General features: G+C 42.2%; 1 long non-coding RNA gene across 3 annotated transcripts; it reads right to left on the reverse strand.

The window, feature by feature from the left end:
- Nucleotides 1–4,158: 4,158 nt before the first annotated feature.
- LOC309353412 lies at nt 4,159–21,666 on the reverse strand. Of its 3 annotated transcripts, XR_014161823.1 has the most exons (4): nt 21,429–21,666; nt 15,362–15,492; nt 13,764–13,912; nt 5,375–5,475 (listed from the first exon to the last, which is right to left on the reverse strand). It is a non-coding gene; the product is annotated as an uncharacterized lncRNA (long non-coding RNA). The 3 variants fall into 3 exon arrangements; XR_014161821.1 differs by lacking the exons at nt 5,375–5,475; nt 21,429–21,666 and adding an exon at nt 4,159–5,336 and having other exon boundaries at nt 15,362–16,055; XR_014161822.1 differs by lacking the exon at nt 21,429–21,666 and having other exon boundaries at nt 5,373–5,475; nt 15,362–16,055.
- Nucleotides 21,667–21,787: the final 121 nt, after the last annotated feature.

Raw genomic sequence — 21,787 nt, forward strand, 5'->3', positions numbered from 1 at the left:
TGGTGTCAGCGGTCGCCTAGCAACAGGCGCGGCTGAGGCTGGAGGAAGAGAAGAGGGCCGACGTGCCAGGGGAGAAGCCCAGGGGCGAACAGCGAGAAATGTGCCTCGTGTTGTTTTCTGCTTTATAAATAAAGTGGCATTTAAAAACGAGAATATATATAGTATGACCCGTAATACTGGCTGTTCTGGGCAACCAAACCAACTGCCATCTTCCTGCTTTTCTTTTTATTTTAAAGTAATATTTATTATAGGTTTAAGGGTTACAGAAAGGAAAAAACAAAGTTAAACAAAACAAAACAATACATTACAATAAAGAAAAAAAACAGAAAACACTACTTATCTTAACAAAAACAAAAACAGAAACAATTAAAAACACAATGAATATTCCCATAACTTACCTTTCATTTACTTGTTTCATTGACCTCCTCACACCTCCCTTTTTTGTATTCTAGTTCAGTTAGCTATTTCAGCAAATCCTTTCCATCCATCTTCCTGCTTTTCTCCCTCCACCAAAGCCTTTCTCGTCTTGTATCATGGCTTTTAGACTGCAAGCCTGAAAGCAGGGCCTACCTTGTAATAAGTAATTCTAAGGTCTCAAATATATAATAAATATTCATAAATGCACATACGTAAATATATAAACCATGTGTCTGAAACAGTACAGGAGAGCAATCCTGAGGCCATTTTGACTCTCCCAATGACCTCAAATATTCCTCCTGTCTTAAGGGCGTATTTGTGTATGAATAGGGCGAGCCTGTGATTTGGATTCAGGAACTAAAGAATTAACCATCACAAGAAAATGGTCAGGCTGCCCAGGTAATGCAATCAGCAACCATTATTAGGTATCCTGGCAGACAGGATTTCTGCAGTAGGCCGCCTCCTATGATGTATGTATGATGATTTTGGGGTGGTCTTTGGCTAAGGGGGTTGGGCAATGTCAAAAGTCTTTAAAGGTTCCTGTAGTGCTTTTTTTCAAGGGGGACGCAGGGGAACGCATACCCCTAAACAATTTGTGAATCTAAGTTTGGCCTCATTGAGGAGCAGTATTTCAATATAAGTAGAAAAATGAGAGGACCCCTATTTTTTTTAAAGAAAAAAAAAGCACTGTGTTCCTGCACACTTTTGTTCAGGGTCTCTCCTTCCTGGAAGGAGCGGAGGGAACTCTGCTTTACAATCCTGCCTCCATCCATTTGCCAAACCCCAATTTTTATTTCAATCTTCTTTCTTTTTTCTTTTTTCTTTTTTTGTAAGCTGCCCTGAGAGCCTTTTTTTAGCGGGGGGGGGGGCTGGATATGCTTATTTTAATAAATAAACAATTAATAAAATGCCAACAAAAGACTCAAGGACATAAACCAGCTTTAAGATGCAGCAAGGCTGTTATTTCAATGGCTGCTGTTGTGGTGTTTTTCAGGGTCCTTAATGCTGAACAACACATTTTGAAAACACTGATACATATAATAGCACTCAAATATTGCAGCACATGAGAATACTATAACAATAGATTGCCACTTTTTATAGACATTATGTCCAAAGCAATGTTGTACGTTTCTAGGAAACCTTTCTAATATGAAAGGAGTTCTCTTGAGAACATTTTTGCAGCAGTGAGTTGCCATGGGGTGGGGTAGGGATACAGATACAGATACAGATTATACAGAAAGAGATATATAGATACAATATAGATGATACTGGTTTGTCTTCTGCTGCTTACCAAGGGAAGGTACAGGATCAGGATTTTGTTTTGTTTCATAGGTTGATTTTGATATAAATAAAAAAAGAAACTGCTCCTATTCCTTTATGGGGTACCCAAGAGCCTATATAGAGTCCCTTTGTAGGTTCTCTATCGGTAGGAGAAAATAACAGAGACCAAACAGAGAATATTGAGAAGCAAAGCAGCTAGTAAGCCTGAACTTTATTGACTGTTGCAACAGGGTGCTCCCCCACTCGCAGGAGAGAGGAGGAGGAGGACCACGAAGCACGTGTGCTTGCCCTTATATAGCCATTTTGAAATTCCCTGCCCTGGAGCTCAAGACCACCCCTCCATACATCATACATACATCACAGGAGAGGTGTAGCCCAAGACCACCACCCCACAAACATCATACCTACATCACAGAAAAGGCGGTCTACAACAGAAATTTGAATGTTGTTGTTTTCCCTGTCTGCCAGGTTATCTGATAATGCCTTATCTGATTGCCTTTTCTAGTAGTCTGGCCATTCCTTTGAGATGGTAATTACTTAATTCCTGAGACAATGGGAAGGTTTTTTCATTTCCTCCCTTCTTGCAGAGAAACATTTGGTCAGTTTGGGAGTTAAAATGGTTTCAGGACTGTCTTCCTGTGCTGCTTCAGACATGTGGTTTATATATTTATGTACGTGTTTGCTTGGTACATTTATGACAGTAACTGAATCCTTCAAATTCAAATTCTGTCTGATAAGGAATTACCTGGGGCAAATTCCCATGAAAGGTGGTATAAATGCAATTTAATTTTACCTAATCTATCCATCTTTCAGTGTTGTGAAACAAGGTGGAAATGTTTATATAAGAGAAATTATGAAGAAAACACCATGAGGATTCAGAGAAATGAAGTCCTTAGGCAGGTAACAAAGGTACGTAATGCTGCCAGATTAAAAGTCTGGCAGCTATTGTTAAGATTTATCAGAAGCATCTCCATGATGCAGCTCTTTAACATCACTTTCCATGATGTTCTTGTTAAGACCTGAAAAGTCTGAAAAAGTGTTGAAGGTGTAGATTTGTGCACAAATACATCCTGCAAGCAGCAACGTCTGATCCTACCATCAGAATAAATTAAATAATGCCCTGGAATTATCTTTCTTAAATCATTTCATTTGTGAAAGCTGTGCAGGAGTAGGAGTGTTTGGAAAAGATGGAAAAGGGACATTAAGGCAACAGTAAGGGGACGCAGGTGGCACTGTGGGTTAAGCCACAGAGCCTAGGACTTGCCGATCGGAAGGTGGGTGGTTCGAATCCCCACAACGGGGTGAGCTCCCATTGCTCAGTCCCTGCTCCTGCCAACCTAGCAGTTCGAAAGCAAATCAAAGTGCAATTAGATAAATAGGTACCGCTCCGGCAGGAAGGTAAACGGCGTTTCCGTGTGCTGCTTTGGTTTGCCAGAAGCGGCTTAGTCATGCTGGCCACAGGACCCAGAAGCTGTACACCGGCTCCCTCAGTCAATAAAGCGAGATGAGCGCCGCAACCCCAGAGTCGGTCACGACTGGACCTAATGGTCAGGGGTCCCTTTACCTTTTTAAGGGGTGTGTGGAGAAAATGGCCACAATAACTTTAAAGAGACCAGCAAATTTCTGTTCTCCAGAGCCAAGCTGCAAACTTAACTATGGGAGCTCATAAAGCTTACCTGCTTCCCCAATCTTTTCCACACCCACCCAATGCCTAAAACAGAGCTTTCCAAACTTTTCATGCTAGGGACACACTTTTTAGACATGCGTCATTTAAAGACACAGTAATTCAGTTTTACTAGCAAACCGGAGGTTAAACTAACCCCTTTCCAGCCCCGGGAGGAGTGCGGGGAGCATTTGCGCAACACAGCTACACATTGCAGCGGACACACCAACGTGTCATGACACACAGTTTGAAAAGCTCTGCCCTAAGAGATTCCTGCAAACACCCACACAGACTGCAAACTAACCTTGGGGAAACTTATCTGTCCTTTCCCACACTCCAGCTTGCTCTTAGACCACATAATTGGGTGATAGAGGTTGAAGAGAGGGGAATGTTTTCTTCTCTTATTGTTTGTCTTTGCTGCTGCTCCTTTGTTGTCTGTCTCCAATTTGATGTTTGGAGATGTGGAGGTTGGCAGGAGAACTGTAGTTTCCCCACTATTTTGGAAAATTCCCAAGTGAATCTTCTAAGAAGAGCTTTAGATAGCTCACCCATCTCTGGTAGTCAGTTTGTGCCAGGAAGCTAGTGGTCTGGGGTGCTGACTCACATCTGCACCACACATCCAGAAAATTCAGGGGGGAACAGATTAATAATAATAATAATAATAATAATAATAATTTATAACATAACAAATATACATACACATCCAGATGTTCGTCAACTGCACATCTGGAACTACCTTACTAGATGGAGACAAATGCATGTAACCCAATCCAAGTAATGCCACAATCTCTGCATTCATTATTTTCCTTAAACATCATGCAGAGCTATTTACACACTCCTCTTTGAATCATTCATAATGCAGTCAATAAGAGAGATAGTGGATGGCTACATTTGATCCATAGGTATGTCCAGCGCTGGTGACAGCATTTTTTCTGAATTTATAAAATAAATGTAGGGCAGTCAAGTATACTTTTTCTTACTAGTGGACGAAAATAAGCAAGTTCATGTCCCCCGCCCCTTTAAGAAATGCATCAAGCTCTCGAATCTTGGGGAAGAGGGAGGAATTCTCCCTTTTACACAAATTTAGCATTAAAGTTTCTAGACTTTTGTAATCCCAGTGGACCATATGCCACAATATAATATACATTTGATTATTTTCTTTTTGATCTTAACATTTGTAAGCCATAAATAATAGATTGCAAATGGAATTCTGGGAGTGAATTCATTTTAAGCTGAGCACTAAACTATTTGCAAATGTACTTAGGCAACAGTCCAAGAGAAACATTAAAAAATGTCAATCGGCTATTGGGAAGCAAAGTGTCACCATATGTTAGATTAGGAAATATAAATTATAAGTAATATCTGTCAGATCTACTAAGAGTAAAAGTAAGGAAAGATGTTATTAGAGGCTTAGGAAAACCTCTCTTCAAACAAGACCAGACTTTCAACTGAGGATGGCTTCACATGCTGTGTTTCATACACAGAAAGCACTTCTGTGTAGGGTACTAAATCATGAAATATGAATGGGGATTGTGTGATGAATGTGACAGATAAACCCCAAAGCAACAAGCCAGCAGTGTTTGTAGAAAACAGACACCCAAGCTTTTGAAAGGTAATGAGTAAACTGCATTATTTTAAGAGCTCATCAGAATAGCCACATCAGACTCTTGACCTGGAAATCCCAGCTGAGAAGGTAGGTATAGCATAGTGTCTCAAGGATTCTGGCAACCCTGTAACTCTGGTTGGGAAAAGAGGCTGCTAAATAGATTAAGCTTAGCCTGCTAGATTCCCTTTTCCTGGAAGGACTGCATTTTGTATAATTAAATATATGGTCACATACAGGTGGTTTGTTGCCATAGGGCAATGGTGGCCAGGTGACGCCCTCCAGATGTTGGTGTTGTTTGACTTTAGCTCCCATCACTCCTGACCACTGACCACTCCCACAGGAGGTAATGATGGCCAGCGACTAGGATGGCTTTAAGAGAGGATTAGACAAATTAATAGGATAAAGCTATCAGCAGATACTAGCCGCGATGGCCCTGTTCTTCCTACTTTTGGCCTGATCCAGTGTTGTTCTCATGTTTACTATCTGGAGTTCACCGTGTTGGCTATACCTGCAACAGAAGCTAATCAGGTTTAAGGTGCTGGTTTTAACCTTTAAACCCCTATACAGCCTAGACCCTCATACCTATGGGACCGTCTCTCCTGGTATGTCCCATGGAGGACCTTGTGGTCTTCAAACAAAAACACCTTGGAGGTCCTGGGGCACAGAGAGGTTAGGCTGGCCTCAACCAGAGCCAGGGCTTTTTCGGCTGTGGCTTCAATCTGGTGGAACGCTCTGTCACAAGAGACTAGGGCCCTGCGGGACTTGACATCTTTCCGCAGGGCCTGCAAGACAGAGCTGTTCCACCAGGCCTTTGGCCAAGGCACAGTCTTACCCCCTCCTTTGGTAGTTCTTCACAGAACTCTAGCCCAATGGTTGCCATCAATTTGATTTTAACTGATTTTATAATGAATTGATTTTAGAATGTTGTATTATTTTACTGTTGTTAGCCACGCTGAGCCCGGCTTTGGTTGGGGAGGGCGGGATATAAATAAAATTGTATTATTATTATTATTATTATTATTATTATTATTATTATTATTAATGGTCAGAGAACCTTCTGAAAGGGGGCTGGTCTTTCTTTCCCCCTCCCCAGGCTGGAGGTGGCATCATCTAGGATCTGCGTATGTGAAAGAGGACGATAGACTTGTAGTGCTGGAAATTAGTCTGAAAGAGACACAGGCGAGAGTCCACTGCTGTAGTTCGGGAAGGGCCATAGCTCAGTGGCAGACCATATGCCTTATGCCCAGGTAGGACTGGGAGAGATTCCTGCCTGCAATACTGGACAGCTGCTTCCTGTCAGTGTACTGTACACAATACTGTGTTAGAGGACATTCGGCACAGAAACATGTGTGTATACCTTTAAGAAGTTTCTGGGATTAATTGGCTGCAGGTGACCGTTGCTATAAAGGAAAAAAAGCTGAGTTTTGTTGCTTTGCCTGCAGGAATAACATCCACCAGAGCTTGTGTTTATTTGTTTAGTAATAAAGTCTTCGTTTTTCCGTTTGGTGTTTTTACACCTATGTCTCCTGGAGTCACTCTGTCCTCTGCCACCAGCTGGCATCCCCCTCCAATAGGTTATGGGCCCAGTCCCCAGTCTTGAGTGGGCAGAGACAGAGCGTGAAAAGAACCCAGAGACTGGAAGCAACTCAGCGTTTCTCAAGCAGCTGGCTGTGTGAAGGCATCAGCAGGGAGTGTCTGTTTGGGACCAGGAGCCGAACGTTTCTTCAAGCCACGTGTGAGTAAGAACTGAGTGGAAAGCTGAAGGCTGGGTGGTGCCATGGCTGGACTTGGAGCTGGAGCTCAAGGGGGAGCTTCCTATTTTCCAGTAGAGAAACTGGGAGAGTCCAATTATATGTCATGGAGTTTACAGATGCAGGCGTTTTTAAAGAAAGAACAATGTTGGACTGCAATTGTTAACCCTCCTGTAAAAGAGGAGGATGAAGAAGTAGATGAAGCAGACCAAAGGCTGGAGGACAAAGCCTATGCCAATTTAATTCTGAGTTTAGAGAAGTCTCAGTTATCTCATGTGCAAGACCTTGAAACAGCAAGTGAGATTTGGCAAGCACTGAGAGCAATACATATTAGAGACACTGCTGGCAGCAAAATTACTCTAATGAGAGCTCTGTACCGAGCCAGACTAAGTGAGGGTGAATGTGTTTCAACACATCTTCAAAGAATGCGTGATTTATTTTCACAGTTAAATGAACTTGGGGAACATTTTTCTGAACAGAGAAAAGTTTATATTGTGCTGTCTTCACTTCCTGAGTCATGGGACAATTTAGTGATGACTCTGGAAGCAATCCCAGAAAGCCAATTAACAATGCATTTCTTAACTGGCCGTTTGCTTGATGAGGAGGAAAGACGCCATGAGAGGAAGGCCACAACCCCTCACCGTAACTCCAGAAATGGGAGGCAGTCCAGTAAAAGATATGCAACTGATGAGGAGCGGCATCCTAAAGAGGTTGTAGACCACAGAGAGGAAGCAGCGTTCACAGTTAGACGATGCTATCGTTGTGGGTCAACCAAGCATTTAGTACGACAGTGCACTGTGTCTGTGGGAGAAAATACAAGACAAGGGCGGCCTGCGTTTGCTGGGAAGCGAGGAAACAGGAAGAATCGAATCCAGTATGTTTCTGCAGCAGTTCGAGGCACCAGTCACGACGTTGGACAAGACTGGATTTTAGACTCAGCAGCAACAAACATTTTTGTCAAGTCTGCACAAACCCTTGTAGAAAAGCAGCCTTGTAAATCTGTAAATGTAGTACTAGCTGATGGAACAGCGCATGAGTCAGCTGGAAAGGGTAGTGTGAATATCAACTGTTTAAGTACCAAGTTTACCAATGTTTTATGTGTACCAAGCTTAGAAAATAATTTGCTTTCAGTTACAAGTCTTGTTAAGCAGGGATTTAAAGTAACCTTTTCTGGTTCAGGCTGTAGAATAGAGAAAGCTGGAAAAGTGGTTACAGCGTCGCTACAAAATGGTTTGTTTGTTTTGAAAGACCAGCTAGTAAGTGAGTCTGGGGCATGTGTTAAAGCCTGTAATAGAGCCTTGCATGATGAGTGCCAGCATCTGTGGCATTGTCGTTTGGGGCATGCCAATTTCCGCAGTATTGCAAAAATGCCAGAATTAAGCAAGGGAATTAAAATGAAAAAATGTTCAGTTTTTCTAGACTGCAATACCTGCAAGGAGTCTAAAAGTAAGCGAGGGTCTTACCCTGAAAGTACTAGAATTAGCAAGAGGCCATTTGCTTTAGTACATTCAGACCTTTGTGGGCCATTTGCAGAGTCTGAAGGAGGAGCAAAGTTTTTTTTGGTTCTTGTGGATGATTATAGCCGGTATACTTGGGTATATTTGTTAAAACACAAAAGTGAAACTGGTCAACTGATTAAGAATTGGATCAACTATATAGAAAGGCAGTTTCCTTACAAAGTTACCCAGTTACAAAGTGACCGTGGAGGCGAGTTCATGTCTGAAGCCCTCCAAGTTTGGTTGAAAAAGCGTGGTATTTGTCACCGTAAATCGTGTCCTTTTTCACCTGAAGAAAATTCAGTTGCAGAACGCAAGATAAGATCTTTACAAACAATGTTAGATTCAATGCTATGTGATTCTGGCCTATCCAGGAAGTATTGGGGAGAAGGAATTCTGTGTGCTAACTACATACAGAACAGATTGTTTCATTCTACCATAAACAACACCCCTCATTTTTTGCTTTATGGAAAAAAACCCTTTTTGGACCATGTTAAAACTTTTGGTTGCTGGGCTTGGGTTCACATCCCAAAAGGACAGAGAAGGAAAGGTGAGCCCAAGGCAAAGAAACTTAGGTTTGTTGGCTATCAAACTTGGTCAAAGGGGTATCGTTTTGCACTAGGGCGTGGCAGAGTTGTAATATCAAGACATGCAGAGTTTTGTGAGCAAGATGGTTGGGTTCGTTTACATGGAAATTCAGAAGTTATGTTATATTCTGATAATACAGATAAATTTGTGAAATCTGAGGAAGATAAGCCACAAATTAAAGAAAGTTCTGAAAGTGACAGTGATGAGGATTCAGGGGATGAGGATCCCAGTACACAATCTCCTAAAGCTGAACCAATTTCTCCTGAGCAGGATGAATCAGAAGGGGAAGATAGTTCAGAGGGGGAGAGTGTTCAAGTTAGAAGGTCACAAAGAAGCAATAAGGGGGTACCTCCAGAAAGGTTTACTATACAAGAAGCTAAAACTGTTGATGTGAAAAAGGAACCTCGTGATTATGAGGAAGTTTTAAAGTTACCACACCAGGAAATAGTAAGGTGGAAAAATGCAATGAAAGCAGAAATGAAATCTTTAGCAGAACACGATGTCTTTACCATTGAGCCATTGCCAGAAGGAAAAAAGGCAGTGGGCTGTAGATGGGTGTATAAAATAAAACACTTGGCAGGTGGTGATGTTAAGTACAAAGCCAGACTGGTAGCACAAGGCTTTACTCAAAGAAAAGGTGAAAGCTTTGATGAAAGCTTTTCTCCTACTGCAAGGAGTGAAAGTGTACGCTTATTGTTAGCTCTTGCAGCACAACGTGGGTTTAAGGTAAACCATTTTGATATTGAAACAGCTTATCTTAACGCAAATCTGCAAGAAGAAATTTTTATGAATCAAGCGCCAGGTTTTGAGGCAGGAGAACAGAATTCTGTATATAGGCTGAACAAAGCAATTTATGGGCTCAAACAGTCAGCTAGAAATTGGAACGAATGTCTTGATAATGCTTTAAAAAATCTTGGTTTTAAAAGAAGCTTAGCTGATAACTGCTTATACACTAAAGGAAAGGGTGATAAACAAGAATTGTGTTTGTGTTATGTTGATGATTTGCTTTACTCTACAAAAGGTGACAAGCAAGTGAAAAAATTTGCAGAACAACTAAGAAAGGAATTTAAAGTAAGAGATTTGGGGCCAGTAAAAAATTATCTCGGTTTAGAAATTCAAAGAACAAACGATGGAAGTTTTTTGTTGAGTCAAAAAGACAAAATAGTGGAGTTACTTGAAAGAAACAATATGCAAAACTGCAAGGGAATAAAAACCCCAATGGAAATAGGTTTTTTCAAAAATGAAGAAAAATGCACAGAACCTGTAAATCCTGAAATGTACCATTCAATAATTGGAAGTTTATTATACATTTCATTGTGGAGCAGACCAGATTTGAGTTATGCAATTGGAATACTAAGCAGACTAGTAAGCTGTCCTACAGAAAATGCCTGGAAAGGGTTAAAACGTATTTTCCGGTATCTAAAGCAAACACTTGATTATTGTTTAAAATTACCATCTTCAGGGTCCACAAAATTGCAGTGTTACGTGGACAGCGATTGGGCCAACCTGCCTGATAAAAAATCAATTTCTGGAATGGTATTTCAATTTGGAGATTCTTTAGTAGGATGGAAATCCAAAAAACAAACTATAGTGGCCACATCATCAACTGAAGCCGAATACTGTGCATTGTCGGAATTATGTAATGAAGTAAAATTTTATGTTCAGATCCTCAAGGATATAGACGTAGAGTGTAATTATCCTATTCAAGTTATGGAAGATAATCAAGCCGTAATAACCTTGTCTGGATCTGACCTGTTTAGAAACAAATCAAAGCATTTAGAAATTAAATACCAAAATGTAGCTGAAAATGTAAAACAGAATCAGATAATGCTGAAGTATTGTGAAAGTACACAAAATGTGGCGGATGTATTTACAAAAGCGTTAACCCTTGAAAAACATACACGACTGGTAACAAAGTTGGGAGTTGCAGTGTGTGATATGTAAATATGTTCTTTTCTGTTTAAAATACTATTGTTTCTGTTTGAATGAGAGGGGGTGTTAGAGGACATTCGGCACAGAAACATGTGTGTATACCTTTAAGAAGTTTCTGGGATTAATTGGCTGCAGGTGACCGTTGCTATAAAGGAAAAAAAGCTGAGTTTTGTTGCTTTGCCTGCAGGAATAACATCCACCAGAGCTTGTGTTTATTTGTTTAGTAATAAAGTCTTCGTTTTTCCATTTGGTGTTTTTACACCTATGTCTCCTGGAGTCACTCTGTCCTCTGCCACCAGCTGGCATCCCCCTCCAATATACTGAGCTAGATGAACCAATGGTCTAGTTCTCTATAAGGCAGCTTCCTATGTCTCCACCCGCCTAGGTTCTGCCAGGACACTGAGGTCCAGAGCCGAGGGCCTTATGGCGGTTCCCTCACTGCGAGAAGCCAAGTTACAGGGAACCAGGCAGAGGGCCTTCTCAGTAGTGGCACCCATCCTGTGGAATGCCCTCCCACCAGATGTCAAAGAGAAAAACAACGACCAGACTTTTACATGACATCTGAAGGCAGCCCTGTTTAGGGAAGCTTTTAATGTGTAATAGACTATTGTATTTCAATATTTTGTAGGAAGCCACCCAGAGTAGCTGGGGAAACCCTGCCAGATGGGCGAGATATAAATAATAATAATAATAATAATAATAATAATTATTATTATTATTATTATTATTATTATTATTATTATCCCCCTGGAAAGCTAAATGGGGAGCAGGATCTGCTGCAGTATTCATGCTGTGAACCTCATGCTTATGGTCAGCCTGTATATACTTATGTGTAAATAAAACTTGGCCTCCCATAAATGCCTCAAGTCTCCAGTGACCTCTTTCCAGGAAAACTAACCCAGAGTGCATGCTGGAACCCCTGGAACTTCTCAACATAATGTGTGACACTATGTAGGATACGGTTATGGTTGTATTCCATGCGAAGGGAGCAGAACAATCCAAGAATATGACACCATGCAAGAAATATTAGCTCAGCCCAGGAAGTTCACAAATATTTTTGACGATTGCAATAAGCCAAACTCCCTTAGTTTTTGCAAACAAGGGAAGTAGAATTTTCACCTTCACATCTTGCTTCACATACAATAGAGTTTCCCATAGCTGTTAATTTCTCATTAATTTGTGGCACCCGTTATAAGAAAAGAGATCAAACAGAGCTCACATGGAGATGATGAAGCAGAAGCAACCATAAAGTCCAGTGCAATTGATTTTCTGCCTTATGTAAATCTAGGGAGGAAAGTGTTGTCGGATCTAACTGTCATTTTTGAGCTACTATCGTCCATTATAAAATGAAGGGTTGCTTTTTTGAACGGAGAACTGCTGAGTTTAATGTGGCGTTTTATCTTTTGTTTGTTTTGATCCATCAATATATTAATGGGCTTTGAACACCGAATGCATTTTAACACATTAGCCATTACAAAGCTAAGCCTTCTTCCATAAGTTATACAGAAACTCACAGGTAAACTTTTGAAATTATGAAATCAAAGGAGAGCCTACAACACCAACATGCAAGTCCTTCTTCCTCTTGTTCTTGCAGTTTGATTCTATTTAGAGCTTTTACAAATGCTATCTTGTTTAGTCTCTTCACAGGCTCTGTTATCCTTCTCACAGTAGACAAAGCTATGATGAACTTTGGGAGCAAAAAGATGAAGGGGAGAAAAATTTACCAGCCAATTGAGAAAAAAACATTTCAGGATGCACCATAAGGCAGGGGGAGGGACATTTACCCATCTCAGCTTCAATCTATAATACTGTATAGTGTTCAGAATTTAACATATGTATTTACAGCGCAATCCTAATTGTGTGCACTCAAAAGTAAGCCCTATTAGATTCAGTGAGCCTTACTCTGAGGTAGGTGGGGCTAGGCAGCCTTATTTAAGGTATTGTTGCACACCACCCCAGCCTATTATTATTATTATTATTATTATTATTATTATTATTATTAGTTGCCTCAACCATTCTGGGCAGCTTCCAGCATATATAAAAACATAATAAACATTGAAAAGCTTCCCTACACAGGTCTGCCTTCAGATATCTTCTAAAGACTCCAGCTTACCCAAGGTTCATGTTTCCTTCTGGAAAATGAGGTGCAGTGGAGAATGTATTGTTTTATGATACAGTATAAGGTATATTTACATATATATATACAACCTGAGCCTAAGAAGGAGGGGCTCATAGCATTGAAACCGCAAGAGGGTCATACTTCTCCCATAGCAGCCTTAGATTAAAAAAAGACACCAGCCATCGTTCTGCCTCTCTCCAGCTTGCCGCGTTTTACAAACTGTCCTTATTTAACTCCAGCCCACATCATCCCCAACTGCAATCTTAAACTCCCCACTTTGCGGTCTCTCTGCTATCTCAGAGCTCAGGGAGGGGCTCCACCCATTTGCCGGCTGGCACAGAGTCTCTGCTTTGATGATGGCCCATCTCCCTATGTTTGTTCTTTGTTAATGGCTCTCTCAGGCGATTGGCTGAACACGGAAATCTATTAAGAGTCTGACTTCCAGTTTAATGCCCCACATGTTGATTAAATTCTAACACCTACCAAATCCAGGAATTATGGGTGCCTGGCACCCACAAACTCATTAAAAAAATTGTATTACTTACGTCCTGCTTTTCAGTCAAACCTCCCAAAGCAGTTTACGAAGAAATATTAAAACAACTCACATTGATTAAAACTATATAATAAAACAGCCAAGACAACCTAGGTGGGGGAATGGACTATTTGAAACTTGGGCTGTGTAAATACTATGCCTTTAAAGTTCTTTCCCGCAAAGAATTCTGGGCAGTACATACCCCTCACAGAGTTACAATTCCCCCCACCCTTCACAACTTCACAAACTACAGTGCCCAGAAATCTTTGAGGGAAGGAATGTGTTTTTAAAGGTATAGTGTGTACACACCCTAGATTTCTCATCTGGACAACATGTTCCTTAGGTGGTGGCGATCGTGGGAGGGAGAAGCCATCTCACCTGGAACCTTTGCAGGTAGGTAATGGGCAGCTCTCTGTGCTGTCATTCCCATCTTTCTCTCTTTCCCTCCAAGGCAAAATGGTTCTCAGAAGCCCTACACTGGCAGTTGCAGGATGGAGAGGCCATCTTCCTCATGTTAAAAGGTTCTCCTTGAACATTGTATTAAGTGGCAAACACATTCCAGCATTAGGTCCAATCTTAATATATCCCAGAGGGTCTGGGGCAACCCAGTCAGATGGGCAGGGTACAAATAAAATAATATTAAAGTTAGTAAACATGTAAACATGGGCCACTTCCTCCATGATGTAGAGGTAAAAATATATATGGAAGGGTAGATCATACACCATGTATTCAGACCAGCCTTTGGTGGAGAAAAATAGGCATTCCTGTGCATAAGGTTGCAGCAATAATGTAAAACAACTAAGCCATACTTGACCCAGTGAATGCAAATACACACAAGTCCACACAACAAGGCGATTCATACTACGTCAGTGAGCATGTGAAAATAAATACCCATTGGTTCATGTGGGGGCATTTGTTCCCTTTCTCCCCAGCTCCTGCAGGTATCGCCCACTGGCTTCCACTTTGGATTTGCCCCATTGAAGGTAAACAGTTCAGAAGGTGGAGTTAATTCAATGGCTGCTACCTAAGGGAGCTAGAACAGTCTCATGTCATATAAATTGGGGTGGGCAGATGTGTCGAACCAAAGATGAATGTTCCAGAAGCTTTGCGAACGCCATCTTGGCAGTCAAGATAACCCCACAATTAATTGGTAGTTGTTGTAGCAATGAGCTCATACGTACTTATATTCACTTGCTTTGAGATAAGCTAATTGGCGTGCTTTGATGTTATCCTTGTGGGCTTGGGGTGCTGGGATCTGAGCCCAGAAAGGGGAGCTATCTGTAAGGTTTGGGTATTTGCCACCTGTGTGTCAGCTGGAATGACAGGTGCCGCTTTGTGTATAAAGAATGGATGCACCTTTGCTTGGGCACAGACAAGCCATCTCCTTGCTGCAGTGCCATCCCTTGTCCGCAAAGACTAGGCAACCTGGCAGGCTTCTTTAATATGTCTTTAATAAAACACTAGAACTGGCCATTCTTCTGTTTTTGGCATCCTTCTTTGGTATCCCTGCACCCAACCACTCCCACACGCCCTGCTTTCGGTCTACGGTTTGGAACAGTAGACTTCAGACTTGACAGATGTGCTTTGTTTAGTTTTTTACTAGAACCGCAGAGCTAGGTGCAAAAGTTATATCGTTGAGAATTAAAGAATAGGGTGTCTCTGAGCACACTAGAAGCCTAGGAATTTGTTTGCAATACCAGAACTGAAGTGCTTTCACACAAAAGTCCATTCCTGGGCGGCAAACACATGACTTCCCTCAAAAAACCCTGGGCACTGTTGTAGCTTAGTAAAGGTGCTGGGAACTGTAGTTCTGTGAAGGGCAAACTACATTCCCAGGCTTCTTTGTGGGGCATTCATGTGCTCTCAAATACCTCATTTCACTGAAATGATTTCAGTAGCCTGAAAAGTCGTTTCTGCCATTAAAGAATTGTGAGTCATGCATTTACGGTATTTCATGCTAGGAAAGGCACACTTACCCAGAAGTGTTAAAGAAGCTCCCTTGTTGCTGCCTGTAGTGCAAAGCTTCGCTTTCATCAGGCTTCTCATCACAAACGACCCACATTTGCTGTGTGTGACTCATGGAAACAAGTGTCCCTCTTGGCCCGAGCTTGTGGGGAATGACATGTAATCTTAGTTAGAAAATGAGCAGGGGGGAAATCCACAGGCAGCTTCTTCTGCCCTCAGGCTGCTATTCAACTTTAAACATTCCCTTCTTGAAGCACAGCTCACATATGCCTTCCTTATGCAGCATAAACTGGCCTGTGGGGGTGCTGACTTGAGCTTACTAAACATACTACTCATTTCCTAGTATGAAGGACAACATGGCAAGTGGAGGAGGGGAGAGATGTGAACACCTATCAAGGATGCAGGGAGCATTATTACGGTTTAAGTTGTACAGAATGCAACCTGCAGGTGCTGTTACAACACAGGCAGCGCTGACAGTCAGGTTGTGTATCCACAGCAGTGACCAAAAGAGGAATGACTGCTGGGAGGAGCACAGACAGAAGAAACTCCATGGTGCATCTGCAGCAGTACAGCCGTTCATCTGCCCCAGCTGCAACAAAACATGTCTCTCCTGTATCAGTCTCTATAGCCACAGCAGGTGCTGTCTCCTGAGACAGATACATGTCAACATGCTGAGAGCTGTGGGGACCGCCCCAGACTTTGCGCATAGGAACTTTTCTGGAAATTACTGTAGATCATGGCATGAGTAAAAAGATTGACATAACTTAATATGACAGGTGGCGCTAAAGGGTTGTGGGTGGTGCTGTGGTGTAAACCACTGAGCCTTGGGCTTGCCAATCGGAAGGTCGGTGGTTCAAATCCCCGTGACAGGGTGAGCTCCCGTTGTTCGGTCCCAGCTCCTGCCAACCTAGCAGTTTGAAAGCACGTCAAAATGCAAGTAGATAAATAGGTACCGCTCCGGTGGGAAGGTAAACGGCGTTTCCGTGTGCTGCTCTGGTTTCGCCAGAAGTGACTTAGTCATGCTGGCCACATGACCCGGAAAAACTGTTTGCGGACAAATGTCAGCTCCCTCGGCCAGTAAAGTGACATGAGCACCGCAACCCCAGAATCGTTCGTGACTGGACTTAACTGTCAGGTGTCCTTCACCTTTACCTTTAATATGACAGGAGAGACCTTACATTATGAACTTCCTTGAACCCTGGTATCTGCTGTAAAACCAGGCCTGAGATCTGCTATCAGGGATTGTCTAGCATCTTCAAAAAGCATTCATTTCCTAGGGTGGTGAAGGCCAGGGCAAGCTGATTGTGCTTTATTTATTTATTCAAAGCATTTGCTCCTGTTCTTCAGCCAAAAAGCTTCCCAGAGCAGCTTACATACAATCAAAACAAGACAGTCCCTACCCACAGGCTCACAATCTAAAAAAACAAAAACATGACACACAAGGGAGAAAGGATCATAAAAATCAAAACTCAGGCACCAGTTTCTAAACAGTTATTCCCGTAATGACCAGCTGGCACAGTTCAGGGGCAGGAAGTGACTGATGGAACTGGGGCTCCAGCAAAGCTAATGAAATGTACCTTCTGCTTCCTATCTCTCCCACTGAGAAGATAGGCAGCCTGATGGAATGGCTGGCCCCAGATGTCAGTTCAGGGAAGAGCAGGCCTAATAGAGAAACATACTTTCCCCTGGTGAAGTCAAAATCTCTGCATCGATATATATAGCTGCAAACAGGCTCTGCATATTTTCGTTGGGATAACATGATTATAATATACCTATGTTTGGGGGGATATGAAGGTTCTCCACACGCAAGAAGCAACCCAGGTTTAAGTAACGAATGGCTTAGAACTCATGACTGTTCTAATCTTGGATGATTTTCATCCTCTTGCATACGCCCCATGAGAAAGGCTGCTGTCGATAGTTAAAGAAGTGCTCTTTTTCTTACATGGTTTAAAGAGCAAAAGACATTTAAAATGGCAGTTAATTACAACTGGCATCTGGGTGAGCAGCCATAGAAATAGGATATTGCTACTCGCCTTTTCCTATATCTGCAATAAGAGATCTTATGCAAACAAGCTGCTTCAATTTGCCATCTTTCTTTTACGCTTTATGGTTGATTAGTCTGAGCCGTTTTGGCTGGTTTCCACTGTGCCATTCTTCATGCATCATGTTTTGACTGCGGCTTGTAGTTTTATCTTTCTAGCAATCCAATCTCGTCTCAGTCGCATCATAGTGCAGATGGACAGCATAACAAGGCCTTACATTGATTCAGACTCTTGTCCATCTAGTCTTTTCTTTTTCTGAAGCTTGAAATCCGTTTACTGGAGGTGCACTCTGGGGCATGGGGGAAGTTTGAACCTGGAACATTTCTGCATGAAGTGCATGTACTCTACCTACTGCATTACAACATCTCCTTTCTATCGTACCTTAAAACAAAGTTGGTTCCAGAGGAGCTGCAGTACTGCACAGAATGGAGGGGAAATCCCAAATTATACAAACACTTCACATTACATGGAGAGAACTTGCCTAAATTAGATTAAATATACACTTCTGCCCGTTCCTTTCCAAATTTTCCATTTAGTATTAATGATGACTAGAAACCTCTTCTTTAAAGAATGAATACTTGTGGTTTTACAGATTCAGCTGCATGCCAGGTTCCATAGTATTCACAGCTGGGAAAGAGCGCTAGCTCAGGAGTCAGCAACCTTTTTCAGCAAGGGGCCAGTCCACTGTTCCTCAGACCATGAGGTGGGCTGGACTATTATTTTGAAAAAAATAAAATAAACGAATTCCTATGCCCCACAAATAACCCAGAGATGCATTTTAAATAAAAGGACACACGCTACTCATGTAAAAACACGCTGATTCCCAGACCATCCGTGGGCTGGATTGAGAAAGCGTTTGGGCCGGATCTGGCCCCTTGCTGTATCTCAATGCTAGAGAACATGTTGTCACACATGGAGGCTGCCATATTCAATCTCTCGCTTATTGGACACCATGGACAGCCCCTGCCAGGCAGTTTAAAAAATACTGAGCTAGGCAGACCCAGCACAATAGTTTCATGTGTTTCTAGATTTGTACCAAACCATCCCCATGGACCTTGCTCTCTCCTTCTTTAGAGAAGAGCTGTAGCTCAGTGGTAGAACATTTGCCTTGCATGAAGAAAGTCCCAAGTTTATATCACCTGCATCTCCAGGTACCGGTCACCTAGCAGAGGATATGGATGCTACAGATAATTCTAAATGCTAGTCAAATCTGTCTGCTTTGAACGCCTCCCATCTGAGTAACAGCAGGGATCATCATTCCATATGGGTTACCTCTGTTAGTGTTAAGGGTCATCTAACCATGGTGGGGAATGGAGATGTTGCTTAGCAACTGGGCAGAGTGGCATGATGTTCATGAAGGTAACATGCACTCTGACTGGCTGTGTAGTTCTGAAGGAATCTTCTCCTCTGTATGTTTGGTTGAATGTCTCCCTGATACGTACAAGGCCTTAAGTAAGAATGATAAAAAAACTTTCTCCTCAAATTACAGTTTTCATTCAGTTTCAGCAGAGTGTTTTCAGGATTTTCTTTCCTCTCTGGATACTTTGCTAATTGAGGGGTGGGGCTGAAGATACAGAAGCTGAGGTAAAGCTATTCCCATCACTGTCCCAGGAATGGCTACTCCTGCTCAATTTTTCTTCTATCAAAGGCATAGGAGCAGGCTCAGTAAAACAGGAAATCCTATTAATCATACCCAGGACTCCCTCTCAAAAATAAAATCTTATATATGCCTAATGCCCCATGTTAAAAGTTGCAGCTGGAAATCTGATTGAACAGGTGCTGTTTATTTCAGGGGAAACTGCACAGTCACACACAGAGAGAAATTGGAAATATCTCCTTCCCTGTACAATAGTCCATGGAATGATTGCTTTGGTTCCTGCAGTTCCTCTGCTAGACAAAGGTAATTGTATCTTTGTTCAATTACCTTAGTAATTTAATGTATGCTCTCTCTTGGGATATTAAGAGGATTAATTTGCTCTTATTTGCAAAGTGCTTAAGGATCCTGCCATGGAATGCACCATGAATGCAATTAAAAGGAAAGTGTGTCTTTATAAGCGGCAAGAGAAATACGAAATATGATTGGTTTCCCCCCCCCCCCCCCCAGTTCTGGTCAGGCTCTTGCCTTGCTGCTATTCAACATTTCAGGGGTTTTACTTGTTCACACTAAGGCTCACTTGTGACAAGTTTTAATTCTAAACATTTGAATACAGTATGCCCGCAACTTACATGGGGATTATGTTCTGGGGATCATGCCTAAAGCCAAGTCTCAACCCATTGGGTTCTTTCTTTTTTTAATAATATTTTATTAGGTTTCACAAAAATTAACAACAATAAAAACAACCCCAATCACACAAAAACCAACAAACTCATACAACAAAAAATACCAACAAAAGACAAAAAAAAAATAAAAAACATAACAAAGAAAATTCAAAATTAAAAACAAACTCTGTTTCAAATTAATAACCTTCCAAATCTTATTTTCCTTGCTTCCACCCGCTTTCCTTTCATGTACTCCATTTTAAAATTAGTTCAGCAATTATCATATTATTCAAATTCATTTTTTATCTTTACCTTTGTACTCTTATTTATCTTAGTCACTGGAACCCCTTCATTTCATTTACAATGCCCTTAACATTCATAAATTTTACAATGTTTTTGTAGGTAAACTTTACACTTCTTCCAGTCCTCTTCCACCTGCTCTTCTCCTTGATCTCGGATTCTGCCAGTAATTTCTGCCAGTTCCATATAGTCTATAACTTGCATCTGCCATTCTTCCAGGGTGGGTAAGTCTTGTGTCTTCCAGTGCTTTGCGATGAGTATTCTTGCTGCTGCTGTAGCATACATAATAAAGGTTCTATCCTTCTTTGGCACCAATTGGCCGACCATGCCCAGGATTAAGGCCTCTGGTTTCCTCAACCCATTGGGTTCAATGGTGAGTGAGATTGCCATAGGTCATTTTTCCGGTGGCAGCGGCTTCCCACCCCCCTTTTTTGCCACACACCTAAAACAGAATGCACAAAAATTAAATGTGCATAAATTGTGGGCTTACTGTATGCACCTAAAATGGAAATCGTACACGTACTCATTTATCGCATTATGTTCAACGGGTTTTACACCTCACGTAAGTTTGCTTAAAATGGTTTTTGGCCGAAATCCTAACAGCTAATCTGAAGTACAGTAAACCCTACTGAATCCAGTGGATTTTACTCCCGGGTAAATAAGTGGAGACTAAGACTTGTTCGAAATGGAAGGAAGTGAGAGATATTACCTTCTTGGGCTCAATGATCACTGCAGATGGTGACAGTAGTCACGAAATTAAAAGACGCCTGCTCCTTGGGAGAAAGGCGATGACAAACCTAGACAGCATCTTAAAAAGCAGAGACATCACCTTGCCAACAAAGGTCCGTATAGTTAAAGCTATGGTTTTCCCAGTAGTGATGTATGGAAATGAGAGAGGGACCATAAAGAAGGCTGATCGCCGAAGAATTGATACTTTTGAACAGTGGCGTAGCGTGGGGGGTGCCGGCTGCACCGGGCGCAACATCTGGGTGTTAGGGTTAGGGGGCGCAAATCCACGGGTTAGGGGGCACAAATTACTTGCCTTGCCCCGGGTGCTGACAACCCACGCTACACCACTGCTTTTGAATTATGGTGCTGGAGGAGACTCTTGAGAGTCCCATGGACTGCAAGAAGATCAAACCTCTCCATTCTGAAGGAAATCAGCCCTGAGTGCTCACTGGAAGGACAGATCGTGAAGCTGAGGCTCCAATACTTTGGCCACCTCATGAGAAGAGAAGACTCCCTGGAGAAGACCCTGATGTTGGGAAAGATGGAGGGCACAAGGAGAAGGGGACGACAGACGACAAGATGGTGGGACAGTGTTCTCGAAGCTACAAACATGAGTGTGACCAAACTGTGGGAGGCAGTGGAAGACAGGAGTGCCTGGCGTGCTCTGGTCCATGGAGTCACGAAGAGTCGAACACGACTAAACGACTAAACGACAACAACAAGACTTGTTCGTATGAGCAAGCCCCACCGAACATAGAGTGATTTCCGAGCAAACACGCCAAGGATTTCACTGTCAGGCTACTGAATTCAGGTTACTCGTGAGTAAGCGCGCCCGGAACTGGTGGGCACGAGCAACCAGCGTGCCCGCCCTGCAGAGCGGGAGGTTGCGCACCAAGCAAGACTACTGCTTGAAATGTAAAACATGAAATCGAAACCCTTCGGTCGCATTGCAAAAAGAAAGAAAGAAGCCTCCACTCAGGAGCGCTTCCATACGCGCAGCGGGAGATGCTCCAAACTGGAAAGCGTCGGAATAATACACTGTCAGTCAGAGACGCGCCCGAATTGCGCGTGCGCGAGGCAGAGCATCAGCGAAGGAGGCCTGGACGC

Source organism: Podarcis melisellensis (assembly GCF_964234715.1).
Source record: "Podarcis melisellensis genome assembly, chromosome: 12".
NCBI lineage: Eukaryota > Metazoa > Chordata > Lepidosauria > Squamata > Lacertidae > Podarcis > Podarcis melisellensis.